Genomic DNA, 25,178 nt, shown 5'->3' with positions numbered 1-25,178 from the left:
GCTTTATTACTCGCTTCGGTCGCTTATTCTTAATGTGCCGACGTGTTTTTAAAATAAATTATTGTACTCCGGAGCGCGGGGTAAGTGGGTTTACAAATATAGGATTTCAGATTTAGCATTTGCTTCGGTCGCATTCCTTCTAGCTGCCGAGGTATAGCTTAAATATATTATTACAATCAGGGGGCATGGGTTTAAGCGTTTTGGGTTTAGGTTCATTACTCGCTTCGATCGCTTATCTTTAATGTGCCGATATCTTTTTAAAATAAATTATTCTACTCGGAAGCAAGGGGTAATTAGGCGTACACATTTAGGTTTTAGATTTATTCCTCGCTCAGCTCAAATTCCTTCGATGTGCCTACGTGTTTTTAAAATAAATTATTGTACTCCGGAGCGCGGGGTAAGTGGGTTTACAAATATAGAATTTCAGATTTATTCTTTGCTTCGCTCGCATTGCTTCTAGGTGCCGGGGTGTAACTTAAATATATTATTACACTTAGTAGGCGTGAGTTTAAGTGTTTTCGGTTTAGGTTTATTCTTCGGTTCGCTCGCTTTCCTTTAATGTGCCGACGTCTTTTTAAAATAAATTATTTTACTCGGAAGCAAGGGGGAATTAGGCATACACATTTAGGTTTTAGATTTATTCCTCATTCAGCTCGCATTCGTTCGATGTGCCGACGTGTTTTTAAAATAAATTATTGTACTCCGGAGCGCGGGGTAAGTTGGTTTACAAATATAGGATTTCAGATTTATTCTTTGCTTCGCTCGTATTCCTCTAGGTGCCGAGGTGTAAGTTAAATATATTATTACACTTAGTAGGCGTGGGTTCAAGTGTTTTCGGTTTAGGTTTATTCTTCGGTTCGCTCGCTTTCCTTTAATGTGCTGACGTCTTTTTAAAATAAATTATTTTACTCGGAAGCAAGGGGTAATTAGGCTTACACATTAAGGTATTAGATTTATTCCTCGCTCAGCTCGCATTCCTTCGATGTGCCGACGTGTTTTTAAAATAAATTATTGTACTCGGGTGCGTGGGGTGATTGGATTTACAAATATAGTATTTCAGATTTACCCTTTGCTTCGATCGCATTTCTTCTAGCTGCCGAGATGTATCTTAAATATATTATTACACTCAGAGGGCGTAGGGTGCTTGGGTTTTGCCTTTAGCTTTATTACTCGCTTCGGTCGCTTATTCTTAATGTGCCGACGTGTTTTTAAAATAAATTATTCTACTCGGAAACAAGGGGTAATTAGTGTTACACATTTAGTTTTTAGATTTATTCCTCGCTCAGCTCAAATTCCTTCGATGTGCCTACGTGTTTTTGAAATAAATTATTGTACTCCGGAGCGCGGGATAAGTGGGTTTACAAATATAGGATTTCAGAATTATTCTTTGCTTCGCTCGTATTCCTTCTAGGTGCCGAGGTGTAACTTAAATATATTATTACACTTAGTAGGTTAGTAGGCGTGGGTTCAAGTGTTTTCGGTTTAGGTTTATTCTTCGGTTCGCTCGCTTTCCTCTAATGTGCCGACGTCTTTTTAAAATAAATTATTTTACTCGGAAGCAAGGAGGAATTAGGCTTACACATTTAGGTTTTAGATTTATTCCTCATTCGGCTCGCATTCCTTCGATGTGCCGACGTGTTTTTAAAATAAATTATTGTACTCCGGAGCGCGGGGTAAGTGGGTTTACAAATATAGGATTTCAGATTTATTCTTTGCTTCGCTCGTATTCCTTGTAGGTGCCGAGGTGTAACTTAAATATATTATTACACTTAGTAGGTTAGTAGGCGTGGGTTCAAGTGTTTTCGGTTTAGGTTTATTCTTCGGTTCGCTCGCTTTCCTCTAATGTGCCGACGTCTTTTTAAAATAAATTATTTTACTCGGAAGCAAGGAGGAATTAGGCTTACACATTTAGGTTTTAGATTTATTCCTCATTCAGCTCGCATTCCTTCGATGTGCCGACGTGTTTTTAAAATAAATTATTGTACTCCGGAGCGCGGGGTAAGTGGGTTTACAAATATAGGATTTCAGATTTATTCTTTGCTTCGCTCGTATTCCTTCTAGGTGCCGAGGTGTAACTTAAATATATTATTACACTTAGTAGGTTAGTAGGCGTGGGTTCAAGTGTTTTCGGTTTAGGTTTATTCTTCGGTTCGCTCGCTTTCCTTTAATGTGCTGACGTCTTTTTAAAATAAATTATTTTACTCGGAAGCAAGGGGTAATTAGGCTTACACATTTAGGTTTTAGATTTATTCCTCATTCAGCTCGCATTCCTTCGATGTGCCGACGAGTTTTTAAAATAAATTATTGTACTTGGGAGCGTCGGGTGATTAGTCTTATATTTCTGATTTACCCTTTGCTTCGCTCGAATTTCTTCTAGCTGCCGAGATGTAGCTTAAATATATTATTACACTCAGAGGGCGTACGGTACTTGGATTTTGCGTTTAGCTTTATTACTCGCTTCGCACGGTTATTCTTAATGTGCCGACGTCTTTTAAAAATAAATTATTCTACTCGGAAACAAGAGGTAATTAGTTTTACACTTTTAGCTTTTAGATTTATTCCTCATTCAGCTCGCATTCCTTCGATGTGTCGACGTGTTTTTAAAATAAATTATTGTACTCGGGAGCATGGGGTGATTTGGTTTACGAATATAGAATTTCATATTTACCCTTTGCTTCGATCGCATTTCTTCTAGCTGCCGAGATGTAGCTTAAATATATTATTACACTCAGAGGGCGTAGGGTGCTTGGGTTTTGCCTTTAGCTTTATTACTCGCTTCGGTCGCTTATTCTTAATGTGCCGACGTGTTTTTAAAATAAATTATTGTACTCCGGAGCGTGGGGTAAGTGGGTTTACAAATATAGGATTTCAGATTTAGCATTTGCTTCGGTCGCATTCCTTCCAGCTGCCGAGGTATAGCTTAAATATATTATTACACTCAGAGGGCGTAGGGTGCTTGTGTTTTGCGTTTAGCTTTATTACTCGCTTCGCACGCTTATTCTTAATGTGCTGACCTCTTTTTAAAATAAATTATTTTACTCGGAAGCAAGGGGTAATTAGGCTTACAGATTTATGTTTTAGATTTATTCCTCATTCAGCTCGCATTCCTTCGATGTGTCGACGTGTTTTTAAAATAAATTTTTGTACTCGGGAGCGTGGGGTGATTTGGTTTACGAATATAGAATTTCAGATTTACCCTTTGCTTCGATCGCATTTCTTCTAACTGCCGAGATGTAGCTTAAATATATTATTACACTCAGAGGGCGTAGGGTGCTTGGGTTTTGCCTTTAGCTTTATTACTCGCTTCGGTCGCTTATTCTTAATGTGCCGACGTGTTTTTAAAATAAATTATTGTACTCCGGAGCGTGGGGTAAGTGGGTTTACAAATATAGGATTTCAGATTTAGCATTTGCTTCGGTCGCATTCCTTCTAGCTGCCGAGGTATAGCTTAAATATATTATTACAATCAGGGGGCATGGGTTTAAGCGTTTTGGGTTTAGGTTCATTACTCGCTTCGATCGCTTATCTTTAATGTGCCGATATCTTTTTAAAATAAATTATTCTACTCGGAAGCAAGGGGTAATTAGGCTTACACATTTAGGTTTTAGATTTATTCCTCATTCAGCTCGCATTCCTTCGATGTGTCGACGTGTTTTTAAAATAAATTATTGTACTCGGGAGCGTGGGGTGATTTGGTTTACGAATATAGAATTTCAGATTTACCCTTTGCTTCGCTCGCATTTCTTCTAGCCGCCGAGATGTAGCTTAAATATATTATTACACTCAGAGGGCGTAGGGTGCTTGGGTTTTGCCTTTAGCTTTATTACTCGCTTCGGTCGCTTATTCTTAATGTGCCGACGTGTTTTTAAAATAAATTATTGTACTCCGGAGCGTGGGGTAATTAGGCTTACACATTTCGGTTTTAGATTTATTCCTCATTCAGCTCGCATTCCTTCGATGTGCCGACGAGTTTTTAAAATAAATTATTGTACTTGGGAGCGTCGGGTGATTAGTCTTACATTTCTGATTTACCCTTTGCTTCGCTCGAATTTCTTCTAGCTGCCGAGATGTAGCTTAAATATATTATTACACTCAGAGGGCGTAGGGTGCTTGGATTTTGCATTTAGCTTTATTACTCGCTTCGCACGGTTATTCTTAATGTGCCGACGTCTTTTAAAAATAAATTATTCTACTCGGAAACAAGGGGTAATTAGTTTTACACATTTAGCTTTTAGATTTATTCCTCATTCAGCTCGCATTCCTTCGATGTGCCGACGTGTTTTTAAAATAAATTATTGTACTCGAGAGCGTGGGGTGATTAGGTTTACGAATATAGAATTTCAGATTTACCCTTTGCTTCGCTCGCATTTCTTCTAGCCGCCGAGATGTAGCTTAAATATATTATTACACTCAGAGGGCGTAGGGTGCTTGGGTTTTGCCTTTAGCTTTATTACTCGCTTCGGTCGCTTATTCTTAATGTGCCGACGTGTTTTTAAAATAAATTATTGTACTCCGGAGCGTGGGGTAATTAGGCTTACACATTTAGGTTTTAGATTTATTCCTCGCTCAGCTCAAATTCCTTCGATGTGCCTACGTGTTTTTAAAATAAATTATTGTACTCCGGAGCGCGGGGTAAGTGGGTTTACAAATATAGAATTTCAGATTTATTCTTTGCTTCGCTCGCATTGCTTCTAGGTGCCGGGGTGTAACTTAAATATATTATTACACTTAGTAGGCGTGAGTTTAAGTGTTTTCGGTTTAGGTTTATTCTTCGGTTCGCTCGCTTTCCTTTAATGTGCCGACGTCTTTTTAAAATAAATTATTTTACTCGGAAGCAAGGGGGAATTAGGCTTACACATTTAGGTTTTAGATTTATTCCTCATTCAGCTCGCATTCGTTCGATGTGCCGACGTGTTTTTAAAATAAATTATTGTACTCCGGAGCGCGGGGTAAGTTGGTTTACAAATATAGGATTTCAGATTTATTCTTTGCTTCGCTCGTATTCCTCTAGGTGCCGAGGTGTAACTTAAATATATTATTACACTTAGTAGGCGTGGGTTCAAGTGTTTTCGGTTTAGGTTTATTCTTCGGTTCGCTCGCTTTCCTTTAATGTGCTGACGTCTTTTTAAAATAAATTATTTTACTCGGAAGCAAGGGGTAATTAGGCTTACACATTAAGGTATTAGATTTATTCCTCGCACAGCTCGCATTCCTTCGATGTGCCGACGTGTTTTTAAAATAAATTATTGTACTCGGGTGCGTGGGGTGATTGGATTTACAAATATAGTATTTCAGATTTATTCTTTGCTTCGCTCGCATTTCTTCTAGCTGCCGAGGTGTATCTTAAATATATTATTACACTCAGGAGGCGTAGGGTGCTTGGGTTTAAGCGTTTTAGGTTTCGATTTTTTCCTCGCTTTCTTCTGATATGCTGACGTGTTTTTAAAATAAATTATTGTACTCGGAAGCGTGGCGTGATTGGGTTTACAAATATAGGATTTCAGATTTATTTCTCGCTTGCTCGCCTTTATTTAATGTGACAAGGTATAGCTTTAATAAATTATTAAACTTGGAGAGTATGGGGTAAGTGGGTTTACACAGCCAACATAGTCTTTTGGTAAATGTTTCTTTAAAAAAAAAGGGCGTGTGAAGGACGTTATTCGAACAATTTTGATCTTACATTTTATTAGCGCCTCTTTCCCATGTGTCAATACAGTTTCAAAATAAAAAATTTACCAATATGAATTTTTTCATATTTTTTTGCCACGAATACGGAATTCCGATATCAGATTCGTGCTTGTTAACTCCAATAGTAGTATATATTTGATTTTCTGTGTGAATCGTATAAAAAGTAAATTTCGCTATTATTTATGTAAAAACAATGTTTAAAACAAATTATTTTGCAATTCTGATATCAGATTTGTGATCAGCGACCTTTGAAACCCCCGGAATAACACTAGTGTTTGTCAAATTCATTATTTTGCAATAATTTTCATTAATAGCATCGTTTAAGTAAATCATTTTAAAGGTGAATTTTACCATAAATTATTTAAAAACAATTTTTTGTTCTTTCCTATTAATAAAGATACGACAAGAAACAAATTTTCCGAGCCATATAGTAATAAAACGCATGTAGATTTCACTACTTTCATTAGTCTTTTTCTTGCCAAGGTTTTTACTTTTGAAAAAAATTTTTTTAGGGAGATTTCACATCTTTTACACAGCATATTGTTCTTGAAATCTTGATCTGTTTGATAGAGCACAAGATACTATTGCTTTAGATATTGATCTCATCGTGCATATAATCGTATAGCAATATTATATGTACATAATATATAATTGCACAATCGCGTGTCACTGAATAGCAGATGTCGGTAAAGTAGATTATAGCTGCTGTAACTACTGGCGAATGATACATCTGAGCGGCAGTCACGTGACCGGAGGAGACAATATATCGGGAAAAGAAACTCTGACGGAAAAAAATTCACCGACTAAAGTTTCAACTTGCAATATTAAGTTAATAACAAAATATATTTGAATGAGTCCTTTTAAAGATGAAAGATTAGCTTAATATATTTCAATTAGATACCAATAGATAGCGGGTAAAATCATTAGTATTGCATACACGCAATACTAATGATTTAAATGCAATCAAGATGTTTGTTGGAGGTTAGAAAACCCAATTTTAAAGTATATAGGGTCGCCCTGTCCTGAAGCAAACTTCGTCCTTTCTTGCCAGTCCGGCGCTATCGCGCACCTTGATTCATAATATATGAATTACGAAAAATTGCATGTCTCAAAAACATAAAATGTCATGAAACCTTGCAAAAATAAAATTTACATAACATTTTTTAATTATTTCTGTACATATTTTATAAATAATTTATATTAATATTTTAAAATGTTCCATTAAAATATTGTATATCAATATTTTAAAAATATTTTATAAATATTTTTCGTTTCTTTAGGAACTAAAATATAATTATACGATATTTGATAAATATTTAAAAATATTTTAATAGATTTTGTAGATATTTAAGTTTGGCAGCAATTTTTCAACGTTAAAAATTATATAATATACACTAACTAAATTATTAAAAAGTGTCATCTATGTGCCTAAATGTTACCGCTAATGAGGTCTGAATGTGAATTGCACAGATATTTTTATCTTATCAGTATGCAAGCCAGTTACTATCAACATTCAAATCTGTCATTATCATGCTAAATCGATGTTATTGAAGTTCAACGTCTATTTCTTCACGTAGAGACTTGTTAAATTATTTGAAAACAGACTGCCATGTCTTGATCTTAAAAAGCCATAGGGGGCTTTAGCGATAAAATATACAGATAGGTCTATCTTTAAAATAAAACCTTTCTCAAATGGTAAAAGGTAGGCAAGTATAAACTGGTTTTTATTGACTATTAATTTTTTATTTGATGATGATATAATTCATTCAAATAATTATTTATATAAGTGACAAACTATGGTAAAAAGATATACGATATCAAATAGTTAAATGGCATTTACGTATTTGGAATAAATCAAATTATTCTTTAATACGATTTATAATTTCATTGTTTTCCTAACGTCATTATTAATTTACTGGCGGTATGATACACAACATTTTTTTTTAAATTATAAATTAAACAATTTTTAAAATTTAAAAATTTTATACAAATTTTGTTTCGAGACTTTTACAAATCTCAAAGATTTGATATTTGTATCTAAAATAAAACAAAATATGTTTATGGAGCCCGGGCTTCATAAATTTGGGTTGAGTTTTTTGGGAAGCATGTTTATGTTTATGGAGCCCCTACTGAAAAAAATCAGATGACAATCAACAGATAATCAGCTGATAATCATGCCACGACGTCAGCTGATTATCAGGTGATTTCGGCTCAGTATTTTTAATAAAGCTGATAGTTATAAATATGCGTTTATGTGAGATAAAATATTGATGATAATCAGGTGATAATCAGGTGATAATCAGGTGATAATCATTCAAAATTTGTAACCTTTAATATATTTATTATAAGTTGTTTAAAATAAGTAAAATTTATAAATTTCAAATAATGAGGGCCAGTACTGGTGTTACCATCAGGATGATAACACGAAAACTCTGACTGTGAGCTCCAATATTTTTGTTTTTCAATAATTTAATTTAAACAAATTTTTTTGATGCTGATAATCAGTTTATTGTCATCTGATTTTTTCAGTAGTAAACCGGGGTTAATATATATATATATATATATATATATATATATATATATATATATATATATATAACCCATAAGGCCTAAATTTTTGCCTTGATAAAATACTAAATCTATGTAAAAGCTTAAGGGGATGTGGGAGCTGAAAACACTGTTTTTCTGTTCTATATAACATTTTGAATAAAGCTTGCAATAAAAAACCAAGACCAGGGCGCCATAGTGTTGAGTTTACTAAATTATTCTACCGAAAAAAATACCAATCGGACTTTTGGTTTTTGTAAAAGTTGTGAAATACGAACGGGTGTTTGCGCGTGTTTATGCGATTACAGCGCCAACCACAAACGCCAAATTTACTTATTAACTTTATTTAATTTGAAATTTCATTAATATAATGAGCAGAGCGCCATAGGTTTGAGATAAGTAAATCATTCTACCGAAAGAAAATATCAATACGGCTTTTAGTTTTTTTGTTTGGCATTTAAAATACTAAATACCCCGTGGCGGATTTGTGAAGCTATAGCTCCCACCTCTTCTTAACATGCATAAAGTAAGCAGCCCTTCCTAAGTAAGAAGACATTTCTGTATTCGTGTACTTTCCGTTCGTTACCAAAAATCAGAGCCACTCATAATAACCTTAATAGCTCTTGCCAAATCTATGATTGTAAATGCTTCACAAAATTCATCAACGCGTAAGGGCTCAATTATTACTTGTAGAAAATACTAAATCTATGGAGGTTGAGCACACGGGGGTACAAGGGCTTCGACTCCATTTGAGTTTTCTGCAGAGAAAAAGAAAGCGGAAAATTGCGAAAAGATAAGAAAAGTGTACGGAAAGCGAGAGGAGAGAAGAGGAGTAAAAGTTTTAGGATAAAAGACCAGTAGAAAGGAAAGGAAGTGAAAAGAAAGCTGTGTAAGAAAAAGTGAGGCTAGAGAGTAGAAAGATAGTGGACGAAATGCCAAGGATAGACAACAGCAGCAAAGGGAGAAAGCAAAAGGAGCTAAAGAAAGGAAGAAAAAGACCAAAAAAATGGAAAAAGAGAAGGAACAGGCAAACCAGATGAGAATTCACCTTGACAGTGGAACCTGTGGGTTCGACGTGACCTTCGGGAAAAACAGAAGAGTATAACATTTCCCGGTAAAAAATCACCAAAAAGGCAAACTAGGGGGAAGCAAGAAGGACGAGAAGAAGGAGATAGAGGAGAATTCAGGAAACACACAGGCAAAGGAGAACGAAGCGGGTGGCAAGGACGAAGAGCAGAAGGAGTCAACATCGACAGAAGGAATATCGGCAACGGGAAAAGAGAAGGATGGAAGAAGGAAAGAAGAGATTTCGAATTTACCGACAGGGCCGAACGAGAAAGAAAGAAAAGAGAAAATAGCAAGCGGAGCGGCAACCCAAGCGAAGAGTAGAAGCTTGGAAAAGGATGCGACAGAGGTAAACACCAGACCAATATCAGGTAATGCAAAAGAGAATTGGTGATAGTTTTAAGGCTAGTTAGGAAATTGGAAAATAAGATAGAGAAAATGAGCGAAGAAAGGGAAATGATAGAAGGAGAAATGTCTAAACTGGAAGAACAAGTAAATAGGGAGCCAACGGGAAATAGGAGATTAGGCAGAGAAATAGAAAAATTGAAAAAGATAAGAAAGGAAGATAGGTACAGAAAAGCTTTAAGTAAAGGAAATAAATTTATGGATAGAAGACGATTTAACCAACAGTGAAAAAAAGATTAAGAATTGGCTAAAAATTATAGTAGCAGAGACAAGAGAAAGAGGATTTGACACTCAAACAGGATAACAAAAAATAAAAATTGGGAGCGGTTAGTACGAGTATGATGAAAAACAGCGAAGGATAGTGAATGTAGAGGAAAGGAAGTTTCGTGAATAATAAGGGAATTAGAGACGGGATAAAGATAATATCTTAGAATATAGCAGCAACAAAGTCAGGGGGGTTAAGAATTATTTGGATAAATTTTAAATAATAGCGTTGCAGGAAACATGGCTGGAAAAGGACAAGGAGAAAGACTAGTTAAATGTGTCAGATAGGAACAATAATTGGGAGACGAAGTATCGATCAGCTTAAAGTGCAGAATGAGCAAGAAAAGATAGAAAATTGTATTAATTATAAAAAGTTAAAGGAATATGCAAAGAAAATAGAATGGAATTCATGTTTGCATTTGCAGAATCCAAATGTTGCTTTGGATGAACTAATAAAAATGATACATAGCTGTATTGGAAAAGCCACTTGTAACAAAAAAACTAAGAATAAACAATTACCTAGGAAAAAATGGATAACTAAAGCAATATTAGTAACGTGTAAAAATAAAGAAAATCTATATAACATATGGAAAAAAAAGCTACAAATATAACTCTAAAGCATGAATATAAAAATTATGAAAAAAATTTGAATAAAACAATAAAAGATGCTAAATACAAATTCGAAAACAATGAGATAAGAAGAAGTGGCGATAATCCAAGACAGCTATGGAGCATCATCAACAGTAAAATGGGTAAAAGCAACAAACAAATGAAACCGCCTGACTGCATAGTGGTAAATAACCAAAAAATAGTAAACAAGACTAATATAGCGAATGAAATGAATGATTATTTTAGTCAAGTTGGTATAGACTTAAGTAACCAAATAAATAATAAGTGCGATGATCAAATAAGACTGCTAGCAAGAAATAGCGAATCCATATTTATACAACCAACTAGTGTTTGTGAAATACATAGAGTAATAAGCGAAATGAAGAAAAAAGCTGGTGGGGTAGACAACATCAATGCAAGTACAATCAAGTGCATTGCTGTTCCGGACGTAAACAAGGGCTACTAGGGATAAAAGTAAGTGCGACGTATTTATTCTTTATCAATAATATATTCTACCTATTAGTAATTTTAGCGAATGTTTCTCCGTCATTTGGCTCTCATATGCGCGAATCGACAAGGCGATACGTGGCTTCAGGCCAATACGGTTAGAAGTGATTTTATAATCATTCCTAGACTGCCACGACCCCCTCTAGGAGTTTTACTCCGCGGATCTTGAGGGTCACTTTCAGTGCGAAGAGGCTAAAGGGCCGATCTGTGACTGCCAGGCCAGAGAGTCGAGTGGCGGGAGGCGTTCGCGTAGACACATGACTGCGTGTGTATAGCTATAGATATAGAAGAGTGCGCGCACTGCTTCGAGTCCCATCGGTAGTCCTCGAGAAAGCGCCTTTGTTTTAGCGGGCCCGAGCTTTCAGCGGCGTTTAATTAGTAGAGCGTCAGTTCTCGGCGACAACTTGTGAGAGAAGGTCACACAAGGGCCTGATCGTTAGGAGATTTCAATAAAGTCATAATATCTGATCAACAATGATTTCGCAGTTTATTTTTGAACCTTAATGTAGTCTTGTCCCATGCAATTGCTATGTTTCTGGCGAAACCCTTTGAACATATTTTTAACATAAGTATACAGCAATCGATTTGGTCGAATGCGCTAAAACGAGCTGATATAGTTCCAATTCACAAGTCTAGAGATAGTACATGTATTGCAAACTATCGCCCAATATCACTAATTTCTAATATAGCTAAAATATTTGAAAAAATTATATACAACAGACTTTACAATTTTATAGTGAATCATAATATTATATCAAAGAGACAGTTTGGTTTCGTCAGAGACATAGGAGCAACAGATGCGCTTGATTGTCTTGCAGATATTATATACAAAAGTCTAGACAAAAGTAAACCAATAATAACGACATTTCTAGATCTAGCTAAAGCTTTTGATACTGTTGATCATAGAATATTATTGGATAAGTTGGAAAGATATGGAATAAGAGGATGTGCCTTAAAACTCTTAAGTAGCTATCTATCAGGTAGGAAACAATGCGTTAAGATAAATAATTTCAAAAGTGAATACAAAGATATTTCCATAGGTGTTCCGCAAGGAAACATTTTAGGTCCTTTATTTTTTATCCTATATGTAAATGATCTATTGATAGATATGCTAAAAGACTCTATAATATCTTATGCAGACAACACAGTCATCATCTCAAATGATGACTTGTGGTCGGCAGCACAGGACAAGATGAATTTTTATCTTAGCAAGGTTGCCAAATGGCTGATGTTAAATAAACTATCGTTAAATGTAAATAAAACTGTATACATAACCTATGGCAGCTACTGTGATAGTGTTCCAGAGGATATAAATATTAAAATTAGAGGCCACTTTATAAATAAGGTTGAAAGCCATAAATATTTAGGGTTACATTTCGATTACAATATGAAATGGAATATACACATTGACTCCATTGTAAAAAGAACAAGATATTTAATTTTTGTCTTTGGAAAATTAAAAGTATAATGGATAGAAAAACCTTAATGATGATCTACCATGCATTCTTCCAGAGCCTAGTCAATTATGGAATAATTGCCTGGGGTGGGGCATATAACAATGGTATGTACTTGATACAAGGAGTACAAAAGAAGTTATTACAAATTATTAACAGAAATCATTTTGAAACATAAAATTCCCCACTAACAGTTAGGCAGTTGTTCCAAATTGATCAATAACATATCACTGTGGAAAACTAAGGGATATTTATAGTAAAAATACGAAAACTACTAGGAAAAAGAGTATATCATTGCCAAAAATTAATAAATCTATAAGTAAGAAAAGCAGCTACAACATGGCTGTGAAAATTTTCAATTTACTCTCCAATGATCTCAAAGAGTTAACAGTTAGAAAAGTAACTATAAAAAATAAATTAAAGGATTTCATAACAAATTTAATAGTATAAAATGAATTAGAGACACCTGTTTAACTTCTGTTATAAGTACAAGAAAGAACAGTACGAAAACATTAAATTTAGATTTTAGTTTTTAAGCTATCTGTATAATTATTGTGCCATACCTATGTACAGGCAACTTGTTTGCCTCTATAAGAAACCTTTTAAAGGCTTATGTATATGGTCATAAATAAATAAATAAAAAATGGATACAATAATCGAGACGATAACAGAAATCATAACAATAATGGGTACAATAATCGAGACAAAGACAGGAATTATAACAACAATAATAGGTACAACAATGATAGAGATGATAATCGAAATTATAATCGGCGCGATGATGGGGGATACGACAACAGGCGTAATGATCGCAGGTTTGAAAATCGTCGAAACAACCGGGATTTCGATAATCGACGAAATGACAGAGGATTTGAGAATAGGTGCAACGACGATAGAGGCAACAATAATAACAATCGTTATAATGATCAGAATAACGGAAATTATAACAATGATCGTAATAGACAAAATAACAGAAATGCCAGAAATACGTCCAGAGATTCTTTAAACTACCAGTATGCTCGTTACCAGTCAGGGGTATCGAACAATCAATAAGCAACAATACACCAAATCCGAAACCGATACCAAAACAAGGAAATAATGTAGAGCAAATAAAGGAGAAAGCTGTGCAGTTTAATAAGTTAAAAAAACAGTAAAAACAGGAGAAAGAAGCCAATATGCAGGAGAAAATTAATAATTGGAAATACTTAATAAGATTTGCTACAGCAGGACGTAATCCACCGATCGTAGAGCTTACGAGCGAAAAGTTAGAGGGGAGAGCACGTTTCTATGCGGATAGTGGAGCTGATGTTACGTTTATCAAACCGTGTAATGTCACAAGTAGGACAATAATTAATAAACAATACGTAATTGCCATTAACGGAGTTACACCGGGCGAATGTTTAAGTTTAGGTAGGACAAATATGAGTTTAGAGGGACTAGAGTGCGACGTGCACGTGGTTCCCGATAATTTCCCATTGATACAGATGGAATCTTAGGATGGGATGTGCTTTTGAAATATGGTGGAAAGATCAACGCTGCGGATAGATGTATAGAATTTGAACAGACTATTATACCATTTATTCAAGATGAAAGATGTATTATACCTCCACATACGAGACAAGTGATTTATGCAAGATCAAGCGATAGATCTCAGAGCAAGTATGATTTGCCCCTTTACAAAATTTAGGAGAAGGGTTATACTTTGGAAATTTTTCGGCATTAACCAAGAAGGCAAAATACACGCCTTATGCATTAATACTACAGAACATGAGATAGAGTTAAATCCACCAGAGGTAACACTGAAAGCCTGCGAAGCCATAAAAGAGGAAGGAGAAGAATTGAATCGAGAAGAAGATGAACCTAAAGAGACTGTCAATATTCTACCGATATTTTCCAATGATAGCAAGGACAGGGCCGATAGTACATTACGATACGTGTGACTTAAATGGTTCTTTTTTACACGGCGCAATTAGCAGCCGAGCGTAGCGAGGGCGCTAAGCGCCGTGTAAAACTGAGCCATTTAAGTCAAGAGTATCGTATAAAATTTTATAGCACAGACTGCTAAAATCCGCAAGTCTCGCCTATTCGTGACTAAAGTAGTCCTTATTTGCACCGTGAGGTTAGCGCACGAGCGTAGCGAGTGTGATAAACGAGGTGCAAAAAAGGACTACTTTAGTCACAGATAGGCGTGACTTAACAGCGGATTTTAGCCACACTATGCTATAAAAGAATTTTTGAACTTCTTGATCCAGAGACACTTAAGGATTTAACGAAGGAAGAAATAACTCATGTTATTAAGAAATCACCCGAGAGAAGCCGCATATCTTCGGGCTACCCAGGGAGAAACTTAAAGCAACAACACTAGTGTCGCAGAAAATACCTACTACTACAAATGTCCTAGTACGATCAAAAGGATACAGACCAGGTCAAGAAGAGAAAGAGGAGTTAGGGCGCCAGATAGAGCAGATGCTGAAGGACGACATAATCAGACCAACAGATTCACTCTACAGCTCTCCCACACACGTGATACCCAAAAAACCCGCAGCGGACGGTACGAAAAGATCGCGATTAGTAACAGACTTTAGAAAACTGAACAAAGTGACGGAGGGAAATAGCTACCCGATACCCAATACAGCAGATATTATTGACAGCGTCGCCTCAGCTAGGTACATAACTGCCATAGACTTGAGAACCGGGTTCTACCAGATACCAATGGACCCCGCAGACGCCCACAAAACAGCCTTTACTGTACCGGCGGTCATTTTCATCTTATATTCCCTGGTAGAGTCGGTAACCCACTTGATGGCCATTTCTTGGCATGGAATCTGAGAACTGGGAAGTTTTCTTTTGCTATTTCTTAAGCAGAATGTAACGCTTTTTCTCCAACTTAATGGGCAGTTCTTGTATTCAATCTGAATAACTTGTTTTTAAGTACAAACTGCCCATTATAGCTGGTCGAGTAACACATTTGTGTTGCACGTCGCTTATCACGGTTTGAGGTTAGAATTAGAAAATGGTAGCTAGCAGGCTTAGATTCGAGTTTTTAGTTTAAAGGAAAGTATATAATAATTTTTTGCATCAGAAAAAATTCTGTCTGACCGGAGACTTGAACTCACACCCTGCACGAGGCCAAATAAGTACGGTCGTTTGCCTTAGCCGACTGAGCCACGCAAACGTTGTTGCACACAAGCCCTACCAGCTTTGCCATATGTTTGAATTATTCAAATCGTTCAGTTTACGCCTGAATATTAAAAATTTTGTATCTTACATCCAAAAATTAATTGATTTATATAAAATATAATTCTCACCCATAAAAAATGCACAAGATATCGCTTCTTTTAGGAAATTTAAACTGTCCAGTTTTTTCACATTTTACTTAGCCAGATTTTGCCTTTACGGCCATTTTAAATGGGTGATTTTCTACCAGGGTTAAATAAGTGTTAATATACTGCATCATAATAACCTCGAAAGGTTATGTTATATGCGCACGCATGCGAATTCGGCTTCCCGAGTTGTTGCCGAGTTTTTTTGAATTTTGTGAGAAACAATTCGTGTTTGGAACTAGCGATGTACTGACTAGTTTAACTCGTCAATTTTCTACCAGGGTAGAGATATTTATTTTCACAAAGGCATATAAAAGAATTATAAAAAAAATGTGGATGTCTCGGGGACAGCCTATAGAAGTGAATACTTAAATAAATGGTGTGGAATTTTGGAACATTTTGAATAGTTTAGTTGCCAGAGAATCAAAGTTTACGAAGTGAGAAATGTACTAGTCTTCGTAGTGGGACTGCAAATGTACTTTTATAGTCTTCGACGCAGGAGTTCAAATTATATATGCTATAGTCTTCACGGCAAAACTGAAATGAATTAGTCTTCGACGCAAATTAAAATGCGTATTCGGTGAGTGCAAAGTACTAATCTACAAGGATACATTTAATTGTGACTTTTTGGGTAAATTTTTATAATTTTTTGATTTAGTGATTTTGATGCGTAAATCGCCGCCATTTTCTTATTTTTCTAACTTAATCGCAACTTTGACAGAGAGTTAAAAAATCTTAGGTGATGTAATCATTAATCAACTAGTAATTTTAGAATAGGCAAAATATAATACGAATAAAGAAAATATAATAAGAATAATAGTATCGTACAATATTTTATGACACAACGTGCGTAATCCAAGATTTAGAGAGTACATTTTTGCACGAGCGTGCGGTAAATCGAGGTTTACGCTAGGGCCTGTTATACAGTGATAATGTTTACCGCAATAAGTCAATAATATTACCTGCAAACGTTTTGCGCATATTAAAAAAGTCACGTCATCTAGTTGACGCGAAAAAATTGAAGTACCATGAAAAGGTACTGCTATATTAGAGCGTCCGAAATCCGAGAAAACCCGATAGCCACTTGCAGCGTGTGTAAATAAGTGCGGCTGATATTTAAGGGAAGAGCTGAGCTGTGCGAGCATACTATTATGCACGGCCAAGAGTGCGTGGTGGGGGAAGAGAGTGGCCCCGAAATTCACCACCTGGTGGTAGACACCGTGGCCCACGAAGACCAGATCCCCGGGCTCCGGTCTGAGGGACTGGTAGCGGATTCCATGTCGGCCCAGGAGATCCGTGGGCAGGGCCCAGACCTTAAGGTGAAATGGCAGGGAGCACCCCTTACCCACGGCTGCCAACTTACACCCAGCTTCCCGCCACGCAGTAATCTCCTTTACCACTGCCTTCATCAGCCGTTTGTTATCGCATCTATTAACAAACAGCCAAATCTTGCAGGATCCGGGAAGACCTCAGTGGATTAGATTGCAGCTGTTCAAATATCCGTCTTCAGGGTGTTTGGGGGTGTAGGACCCGTCCCCAGACAGATAAAAGGGTAAGTTGTTAATGCCAACCATCTTCGGAACCACGCCAAGGTTGCGGTCGGGGCTATTGTTCCACGGATCGTCAGCTAGCAGGGGCGTAAGTTCAGCCACGGCCTCCATATTCATTTCATACAAGGGACCGGCCTTCGGATCAGCAAATTGACTGCCGTATGGGACAACATCGAATTCACATAGCCGTTCAGGCCCACAAGAGCGTTAAGTAAAGCAGGAGTGACCGGCTGCACCTGTAACAAATAAGGAGGATATAAGAAAAGGATCAACCATCGGAAGAAGGAGAGGAAGCACGTAGGATAAAAACAGTAAAAACAGCGCATAACCTACCTGAAGAGCGGACGCCAGAGCCGAACTCAAGGCTGCATTATACCAAACAGGGACGTTTAAGTTAAAATACAAGCCCGTTTCGCCAGGGGTTAGGCGCAATCGAAGACGCTCAAAGGTAGCGCCTTTCTCCAACATCGGCGCAAGATAACCGCCCAAGTCAGTCAGGGGCTCGCTGGGATTAAAAGTTCGGCGATACTAAAAAAAAAGAAATGATACACTTGTTAAAACAATAATAGTGACAGGCAGTAATAAAATGGAACTGTACAAACCATGTCAGAGCTGCGCCGAAGACGCACATGACAACAAGAACGAACCCAAGGGGAAAGCTAGGAAAAAACATATGTACACATAAAAGCGTAGTCCCCTCGAGGAGTATGATACAATAAGTCGGGACAAATTAAAGGCTGAAAGAATTCAGAGAAGCATAAATATACATATAATCCCGGCAGACATACATCTCACACGCAAAACATAGAATCTATCGTTTGCAATCGATCCAAGAAGAGAAAGGGATCTAGTACGATATCCGTATAAGGATAGCCTTCGACAAGCCTTACGCACTAGAAATATGCAAACAATCAAGCGTGAACATATACAAGACAAAAAAACATCAGAGGCAAAACAAAAACTATGCGCCCGAAAGAAGCAAATTAGGAGTACAGAAAACCCGAAGGCACTCGTGCGCGCGGGCATAATATAAAAAGACACTAAGATATTTAAAAGCACATGTATAACCTTAAAAACAAAGCTTATTACATGGACGCAATAAATAGAATCCCTTACGTTTCCCATATGCATCACCTCCAACACTTTCGTGTACGGTACTCTATCAAACTCGTGCACGAACGATTGATGGACACCATGAGGCAGATTGTACTGAGACATGATGCCTGAAACTAATATATGGACGAGCCAGTGAAAAGAAAGCACTAAACACATAAATATAGGAAAAAAGAAGCGAGGAAATTTGAAAAACTAATTACTCGCATAAAAAAATTCGCAAGAAACCACAACAAAATCGAGGAAAAAGAGCAAGTACGAGAAGAGCACGTGTTGATGCCGAATACTGCACGACCAGGAAAGGTTAGGTGCAGTTGCATCCCGCCAAATGCAAGTGCAGTGAAGTTCACAACCAAAGCATACAAGAATGCGGGAAAGGAACCACAAGCGCGGTACTAGAGGCAGACGCAGAGCGCTACCGCTCGGCCAGGAAAGGTACGACGGCCGTGCAGCCCAGGAATGCGGCGTGCAGCCGAGGAATGTAAGACGGCCGACCGCGGCTGGCAAGATTCAAATCAGTATTTCGGGAATCGACGATATCGATCAAACCACCAATCCGATTTCACCCTCCTTCTAGTCAAAGGTACGGATACACTCCCCGAGAGGACTCACGCCCCAAAAATCGCAAACAAATAAATAGCAGCGGATAAATAAACAAAAAAATTTGTATTATGCCTGACATAAAGTTTAGGAAAATTTCTTTATAAAGAGGAGATTTGTATAGTCAGCGGATGTACTGAAACCACCCCTATTATAAAAATTGTCAACGTTAATAAACAACGGAGCATTAGTTAACTTTTTAAATTCAAGGAAACCACGAGTCCCAGAAGACAATCCTCAGGGGTACGTATGGAGCAACCCCAGGACACCTAATGGACAAATAGGGTGACCTATTATTTAAACAATCTTACATGTTAAATGCAATATCTCGGAAAGTTACTCACAGAAAAGAATAATCCTTACGGCGCTAGGTTGGATACACGTAACGAATAAATAATCAAGAAAATAACCCCCCAAATGTTTAAACAATCTTAGATGTTTAATGAATTGCTAGGAAAGTTATATTCACAGATCAAAGATTTCGTAAGTACATATTAAGCATTCATAACTTTTTTTTTTTTTACATGGCATTTGGCACGCTGCCCTATCTTGTGTCAACCCCACCGAAGATGCACCTCTCCGATCGACACCCACCCGTCCTATTTCTACTAGATCCGCTTTTACGTTGTCCTCCCATCTACGTCTAGGTCTACCTAGAGGTCGCGTTACCATCGGCCTACCCTTCATGACACGCGCTGCCGTACGGTCGTCTCCCATTCTCGCTACGTGCCCTGCCCATCCCAATCTGCGCGATTTTATTATTCTGTTAATATTTGGTGACGCGTACAGATTGTGTAACTCATCATTGTGTAGTCTCCTCCATTCCCCGGTTTCCTCATCTTTCTTCGGCCCGTATATTTTTCGCAGGCTTTATTTTCAAATACCCTAAAACGGTTGTCCGCCTGCTTAGTGAGAGCCCATGTTTCGCACCCGTACAGAACCACCGGCAGTATTATTGTCCTGTATATTCTTATTTTTACGTTTTTAGACAACAGCCTCGACTTAAGTAAATTACTCACGGCCTAGAAGCAAGCATTACCCGAATGGAGTCTCTTATTTATTTCGACATTAATCTCGTTTCTATCATTTATCGTCGTACGCAGATACCTGAATTCGCTAACCTTTTCAAAAGTAAAATTCCCAACTCTGAGATCTTCCTCCCCTCTGCAGATGTCTAGCTTATCCACAATCATGTACTTTGTTTTTGATTCACTCACTTTTAACCCTGTATACTCCACCGCTTTTATGAGGATTTCCGCGTCCCAGAATCTTCCCTGGGGTATCCAGCATGCAGAGTGGTCTGTATGATGAGGACTCCTCAGGTAGTTTCTTTCCTTTTGGCAAAAGCACTAGTCGCTGTTTTTTCTAGTTTGTAGGAAATGTTTCCTCTTCTAGACATGTATTGTACGAGTCTACAAAGATCTCTGGATGAGCATGAATGACATGCTTCAACGCAATATTTAGAATGCCATCCGGCCCTGAGGCCTTGTTGTTTCCTACCCTTCTGCAGGCGGCTAACTATTCCTCAATCATAATCGGTGGTATAGCTTCTTCATTTAAACCTCTTTCGATGACACTTGGCTCTTCCAGTCGCCTGGGGAACAGCGTGGTCACTACCCGGTGTAATAGCTCCAAGCATTTTGGAGAGGGCACGTAGATTCCTTTAATCTTCTTCATTACTATTTTATATGGCCGACCCCAAGGGTCTTGTTTGACCTTATCCTGTAATTCTTAAGGCACCGTCGTTTGTTTTCGCGGATTTTCTTCTTAAGACTCCTTTTAGCATCCTTCATTTCTTGTCCGCGGGCATCTACTATTTCCTGGCCTATACCAGTTTTATAGTATTTCTTCCTCGCCCGTTGTTCTCGTCTTCTGGCACTTGCTACGTGCATTCGCAATCTCCTTGTCCCACCAGTATACTGATGGTCGTCTACTGTATGCGACACTTTAAGGCATAGCAGCGCCACATGCTCGGGTGATGTTTACCGTCACCTGCTCCGCCTTGCTGATCGCTGTTCCAGACAGTTGCATTTCTTCTAGTGCTAACAGGAACATCTCCTTATCATAGTCCTTTGTTTTCCAACTAACTCTATTGGTCGTGGTACTCGCGCTAGGTCCCTGTTCAAATATTCCTACCTCCATTATTATGGCCTGGTGATCACTATGTGTGTAGTGCTCACTTACTGTCCATGAATCAACTAAGCCAATAAGGCTGCTACTAACAAACGTCAGGTCGACAATAGACCCAGCATCTCCTCTTCTAAATGTGTGGGTGCATTCTTGGTTAACTAGGATCAAATCCAGAAGAGCAAATGCTTCCAGGAGTACTCATCCTCTGTGGTTAGTCTTTATGCTGCCCCACTCCACAGCCCACGCATGAAAGTCGCCTACAATCAGTATTGGTTTTCTCCCTACTGCGTCTTGTATAAGCCGATCCAGCAGTTATTTGAACTGCTCGATTTGAGCGTTAGGTGAAGCGTAACAGCTATAAACAGTGACACCTGCTATCTTAGCCCGTATAAATCCTTCTTTACGGATCTTCATTTTTTCACAGAAAGCAACGTTTCCACATGCCCAGATTGCTGCTTTACCCGTAGTGTCCATTTTCCACGATGGTTCGTCTAGATCCTTATATTGCTCGCACACAATAGCTACGTCTACCGCTTTCTCGCGGACATACTGATTAAGTAGGTCATATGCTGTCTCACAGTGGTTTAGATTTATTTGTACTATCTTTATTTTCGTTGGTTCTTTAGAACTTTTAATGCAGCTCGGTAGGCTGGCCATGTATATCTACCAACTGTATGGTCACTCTTTGAATCTCCATCCTTTTCCCGGCAGAGAATGCAACTCGGCGCGTTCGTGCAACTTTTCGCTGCATGTTCTTCCGTTCCGCACTTAAAACAGCATTTACTTCTGTCGTACGTCTCTGTAAACTTTTTTGCGATATTGCCAAAACCCAGGCATTTAAAGCATCTAGGTTTTCGTGTCTCTTGACTAATCCCCCTGATTCTGCAATTAACCCAGCCTACTTTGAGCTTTCTCCGTGCGATCGCCTTCTGTGCAATCTGGGCATGCAGCTGTACGACGACAGTCTGCGTATCTCTATAAGTTTTTCGAAGAGTCTTTACGGACGTCACCTCTACTACTTTCTTCTCTTCTGGAAACTCTCTACTCAGGGCTTCTAGAATATCCTGCTTAGAGGTAAGCATATCCAGGTCGTCGTAGCTTCAGAAGAAAATCTCCTGCCACCGTTTTGCGTATCTTCCTTACGCTGTTACCAAGTACCGTCAGATTAGGGTCCGCTTTTATTTTCCTCAAAATATCAGCGTACAAATTTCCTTCAGCAGCTTTTATAACAAGTGCATCATGCCTGGTGAGTCTCTCTCGTAGTTTTCTTGTGCCATTTTTGTTCTTGGGACCACTGCTTTCGCGTATCTCCTCTTCCTCTTCTTTTCTTTTTGTTCTTCTTTCTGGTAATAACCATTGGATTTTTGATGCAACTTCCACAGAGGCTACTTCCTTATTTTTCTTCGTTCTTTTAGCGTACTTGTCGCTCTTCTACCTGGCTTGGTAACATTGCCTTACGCTTATTTAGCGTTTTAGTCGTCACTGCGTTTGATGCTTCTATCGTCTGTGATGCCTTGTCCTCATGAATATGCTGCTGGTTCGGTGACATTTCCGCTTCTTTAGCATCAATCCAAGGCTCTCCTTGTTCTTTTCCAGCGCCACTTGTCCTCTTTCAAGCCGCTTAACCTGGATCATAATGGCGGGACTGTCGTACAGCTCCTGCAGTATTGTATACTGTTATTCCGGCTTCACCATAGTCGTCGTAGCTGCTTGACAGATAAAAGTGTCGCCACTGTTGTGACGGAAGATTAGGCCCGTTACACGCAAAAAGGAACAGAAACAAATAAATACTGACCCGCCATGTTAAACAAATATTATGCAACATTTATCAGGAATAGTTTAGTCTGTTTTCTTAGCTGGAATAATGCTATTGCGAAAAATGTATCGTTGATTATTATTTTCTAATCGTATCATTAACTTATAAATTTTATATGTTATTATTATAATCCCTAAAATGTTTCACACACAAATCGATTGTCATTAACATTCAACATTATTTTTTGCTGCAGCAGATCAATAGAAGTATTCCAATGAAACTGAATAGTTTTATTTAGATTATGCAATTGACGAATCTGATAAATTGATCTGTTTTATATGAATACGAATTTTTTCTATAAAACATGGTCAGTATATTGAAAATACTATTTGTTAACACAACCGATAATCAAAACAGGAAAAAAAGACGATATCTCCTCTCATCATCATGCCTTACCCCATCACAGTTAAATGAATTTATCAATAATATTTGTATATCTGCATTCTTGAATATCTGCATACTTTGTGTGTGTGTGTGAGTATCTATGTGTGTGCGAGGACCAAACGATGAAAAAGTAGATAATTTTATTTTCTTTCAAATGCATCATAGCTGAATTGTTTGTAACGATGGAATGATTAAAGTAAAAGCAAAATAGTGTTTTTCAAAAATCAAAAAATGGCCATAAAAAATATAGTTGAGAAAATAAAAAATAACTGTTTTTCCTGAATTCAGAATCCAAAAATATATATGCATGTCAAATTTTATTGATATTGATGGAGTAGTTCCAGAAATAATACGGTACACACACACACACACATCCATACGGACATTTTCTAAAAACACTTGATTTGAACTTCTAACACACTAAAAAGTATTTTCTAGTAGTTTTGAAGAAACTCAAAATTTTTCTATCACAAAGCTTCCTCTAGGAGGAAGCAATAATGCTCCGGGGGTTAGATTATACTGGATTTGGAGTATGTTTTTCAGAAGATTTTTCTGCAAATTAAAAAAAAATCAGCCGTGCTGCAATTGATCGCGGATTAAAAGCTATTTTTACTGGACTATGAGGCAGATAATTTAACACGAAACGATCGCCACTCTATCATTATAATATATTAGAATAATTGTAATTAACGTTTGAACAATACATTAGATTAATTGGGGAAAATAAATTTGTTTAAAAAAAGCTACGAACCGATGCTTTAGCAGAAGTTTTTATTCAAAACTATTTACAATTCAAGATCCCCGGTAGAAACGTTCCCCATTTATTTGACATTACTTGACGAAATTCAGAAAGCTTTCCCATCTCCTTGAGTATGGGTTTGCCAATATTTTATTACGGATTTAGCATTCATTGCCCAACGAATATGAGGAATTTCAAAGTATACTTTTGAAGTTACCTTCTTCTGATAATTTTGATTTAACTCATTTATTACACTTTTACGATGCATACGATTCATACGATCTAATAAGAACGTAAGAATCAAAATTAGAGTGATTAGTGTCTTAGAGTCGGAAGTCGGCGTTGACGGAGTCTAGGTAGTAAAATATGTGATTTTTGATACTCAGATATGTATACTGAAGTTATTAATGGTATCTAGGTGCGTAGGAACTTTGCCGATGACGAAGTTTAGGTAGTGCGCCCGGTAGCTTTTGATGTCTAAGTGTAAAAACTAGTTGTAGGTATCAAAACCCACCTAGCGATGCACTACAACCTAGACATTAACCATAATAATTAATGTGCATATCTATGACAAAAAACTACGGAGTGGACAACCCGAACTTTGTCATCGGCAAATCAATACATCTATAGAAACTATTTTAAACCAATATTCACATTTAAGCACTAGAAACTTTGGAGTAAATTCCTCAGACATCGTCGTCGTTGTTCCTGTAACCCAGACATCTTCCGTAGTCGATATTCTCATCGAAAAATATATTGCTGACCCATCCTACAATCGGGATATAAATATTGATTGAAAAATTGGCGAATAATTGATGTATTGGTTATTTTAGTTGGGGAAATTTTCACTAGGGATATACGAAATTATTCTAGATTCAAGAAATGTTATTGTTAAAGGGAAAACGTAGTATGATAATTATCATTGCAGCAAGTAACCTTTTATGTAAGTGTATAGCTAAGACAGTTTCGCTTTGAGATTTGTTG

At 37.4% G+C, this 25,178-nt stretch overlaps 2 protein-coding genes across 6 annotated transcripts in view; one reads left to right on the top strand and one right to left on the bottom strand.

Moving 5' to 3' along the window:
* Positions 1–25,178, bottom strand: part of LOC116417724 — a 346,232-nt gene that overhangs the window by 312,650 nt on the left and 8,404 nt on the right. Inside the window, exons 2-4 of one of the 3 annotated variants that reach the window (XR_004227988.1) lie at positions 18,015–18,071; positions 17,746–17,940; positions 16,683–17,648 (exon numbers count right to left, since the gene is read on the bottom strand). The exons of 1 other annotated variant lie outside the window; for it this stretch is intronic. The gene's annotated coding sequence lies outside the window, so the exon portion shown is untranslated. Of the gene's footprint in view, positions 1–16,682; positions 17,649–17,745; positions 17,941–18,014; positions 18,072–25,178 lie in introns of those variants that run through there. One more of the 3 variants, XR_004227989.1, reaches the window with a different exon arrangement.
* Positions 1–25,178, top strand: part of LOC107981912 (carcinine transporter) — a 535,006-nt gene that overhangs the window by 509,503 nt on the left and 325 nt on the right. The window lies entirely within an intron of this gene.

This window comes from Nasonia vitripennis (genome assembly GCF_009193385.2).
Source record: "Nasonia vitripennis strain AsymCx chromosome 1 unlocalized genomic scaffold, Nvit_psr_1.1 chr1_random0007, whole genome shotgun sequence".
Taxonomy (NCBI): domain Eukaryota; kingdom Metazoa; phylum Arthropoda; class Insecta; order Hymenoptera; family Pteromalidae; genus Nasonia; species Nasonia vitripennis.
The sequence above is the reverse complement of the archived record's forward strand: the minus strand, read 5'-3'. Positions and strand labels throughout refer to the sequence as shown.